Genomic DNA, 2,926 nt, shown 5'->3' with positions numbered 1-2,926 from the left:
TCACAAGGACTGGAAGAGCCCTCCCTCCAGTGGCTTTCTTGCAGACAGACCGTCCCATCCACCTGCAGAGGGGCACAGCTGATAGAACACAGAGAACCCGATAAAGGTTCATGGAGAGTTGGCATCACAATGACCCTGACAGCTTCCCTGGCAACATACAGCAAGACTCTACCTGGCTCGTTCTCTGAGACCCAGTAGTTCCATTCCTGGGAATCTGCTCAAAGGAAATCGTCCTGACTATGGTCCTGCTGCTAAGGGAGTCCTCGACAGAAGAATGGTGTACAGAAAATGTGAAAAGAAACTTGATACTGCTATCACTCCAGACACGTGTCTTTGCACATCCAAGGAATACTACAGAAAGTGGTAAAAAGAAGCTGAACAAAAATAAAGCCTTGACTTCAAAAAAGCAAGAAATCAGTCACATAGAAAGAATGAGTTCTCCACTTGGACAATTTGTAAAAGTTCTCTGCACTACCCAGGTTCCTATTCCTGGCAGGGCTGTGCCTACAAAAAGGGCATCCGTATGATGTGGGGAAAATAGGTTTTAGACACCAAAAACTACCAGAAAACGTCTGTCTAGATATATTGGTGAAGTTTCTGTCTTTCTATAAGATTTTATTTTCTTCTCAGACTTTTGAAGGCATAACATAGATGTTCAAGTTACAAAATAGCATGTTGTAAAACAAATAGTTAAGTTTAAACCAGGGAAGTTGATCAGCGTTCATTCTTTCACTCTCAGGAAGTTTCTGAACAACAGCAATAGAGTCTTCCGCCTTGAATTGTTATTTTCCTTACAAGCATTTTATTGAAGTGGAATAGGTGGCAAGTTTAATGGAAAATAAGATGTCCCTGTTCTGTATGTACTTCTTACTTAACCTTATTCAGATCATTCTTATTATCCTCTATAAGTATTGCACAAGTGAGATTATTGACATTTGGCTCTGAACATGGTGTCCAACTTAAAATTCTTCTCTCAGTCCCTGTTGGTTGCCTAGCTCTTAGAACCAATAGTCCCTCAATTCATTGCAGTTTCACTAAGTATTTAAATACTTGAGACTATTATTGCTGAATGGGTCCTTAGTAATTAGTCTGGACCCAAATCAAACAGACTGTATTTCTTGGAACCAAAACACCAATACCTTTCATCTGAGAACAAGAGCACACAGAACGCCCCGCATAGGTGCAAATGAACACAGATTTCAGAAAAACATATTACACACGTTACCTTGAATTCAAAGTGTCATGAAAGCCCAGAGCACAGTGGTCATCCATGATGATATGTAATACAAATGGATCACCACTCTTTGGAAAAGCTCTTTGAAGCAAACACCAAACTTTTTTTTTTACCTTCTCCCCTTCCTCCTCCCCAAGAAAGAAAAGAAATACATAGAACAAAGGGGCAAAAGACGGAAGGCACAAAGAAGTTCCATGCAGGGTTGTTTTTAATTCTGTAAAATCAGAAAAAGGGGGAAAAAAACCCTTCTTAATCCTAACAGCAGGAAAGAAGTTAAACTATAGCACAGTAGCATAATGAAATACAATGCAGAAGATAAAATTGTGTTTAAGAAATCATCACAGCAGGGGCACCTGGGTGGCTCTGTCAGTTAAGCGGTTAAGCGGCCGACTTCGATTCAGGTCATGATCTCATGGTTTGTGAGTTCAAGCCCCGCATCAAACTCTGTGCTGACAGCTCAGAGCCTGGAGCCTGCTTCAGATTCTGTGTCTCCTCCTCTCTCTGCCCCTCCCCTGCTCATGCTCTGTCTCTCTCTCAACAATAAACATTTAAAAATTAAAAAAAAAAAAAAAGAAAAGAAAATCATCACACCAGTGGAGAAATTCTCATCCTTTCATGTTATAAGAAAGGGAAAAATTCATCATTGTAAATATACTATGACCTGAATCATGGGGAAAACAGACAATCTGAAAGGAAATGCATCACACTATTAATAGTTCTCAAGTGTAAGTGCCGAGACTTGGGTAAGTTTATTTTCTTCTATTCTGTTTTTCTAAATTTTCTGTATGGAGCATGTAGTTTTTATGTTTGCAATAACAGCACTCATTTTTAAAGACCTACACGTGTTCTCTTACCTCGTAGTGTTCCCAGCTCTCTTTGCTCTTGCCTGTTTCTGCTGTAGAGGCTGGAATAGTCACTTATCCAGCCACATTTGTCCTAGCAGAAGCCACATGGCACAGTTCCAGCTGTGAGATGTGAGTGGAAGTCTGAGCCCTGTCTCTGCCCTTTCTCCCTCTTCCTGCCTAGAACGCAGACGCAGTGAGCGAGTGAGGCCGTGGCAGCCATCTGGGAACCAAAGCTGAAAAGGCCGAGAGAATCACGGAGATGCTGGTGGTAACACCATCAGGCACTGAGCCAATGGTAGCAGTTCAGGTTGTTAAGACCCTGATGAGAAGCATTGGAGGAAGCTGTGTGGCAGCAAGGCCAAGAGAAGATGTTCTCAACCATTACAATCACGTGGGCAGGTTTTGTAAATATTGATGCCCAGGTCCTAATCCTGGAAATTCTGACTTAATTGGTCTAGGCGGTCACCTGGGCATAGGGATTTTTAAAAGCTCCCCAAGTGGTCTGGCTGGGGTTGAGTACCAACTTCTGGAGGCATACAGAAAAAGAGGTCAGAGATGACACCCCAATCCCCAATGATTCAGACTTCCCATTATGTGGAACCAGTCAACCCCACTGTCACTGGATTTTCTGTAACTGGAAGTTGGATGTATTCCCAACTGATGCAATTGTTTCTTAAGACTGGCCTAAGTGTGTACATACAGGAGTTTAAAACTGGTAAAGTTCCATAGCACATGCTGGTCACATAGATATTTCTGTTTCTCAGTGTGGACTTCTCCCCCTTTTGAAATCAGACCCGAGCAAAAACCAGATTTATGAAGTATATAAAAGTACAGTTTTGTTGCCAAG

The 2,926-nt window shown here is 41.9% G+C and overlaps 1 pseudogene; it reads left to right on the top strand.

The window, feature by feature from the left end:
• Positions 1 to 274: 274 nt before the first annotated feature.
• LOC123576181 lies at positions 275 to 580 on the top strand (annotated as a pseudogene).
• Positions 581 to 2,926: the final 2,346 nt, after the last annotated feature.

The sequence above is a fragment of the Leopardus geoffroyi genome, chromosome C2, assembly GCF_018350155.1.
Source record: "Leopardus geoffroyi isolate Oge1 chromosome C2, O.geoffroyi_Oge1_pat1.0, whole genome shotgun sequence".
Classification (NCBI taxonomy): domain Eukaryota; kingdom Metazoa; phylum Chordata; class Mammalia; order Carnivora; family Felidae; genus Leopardus; species Leopardus geoffroyi.
This window is presented reverse-complemented; position numbering and strand designations above follow the sequence as displayed.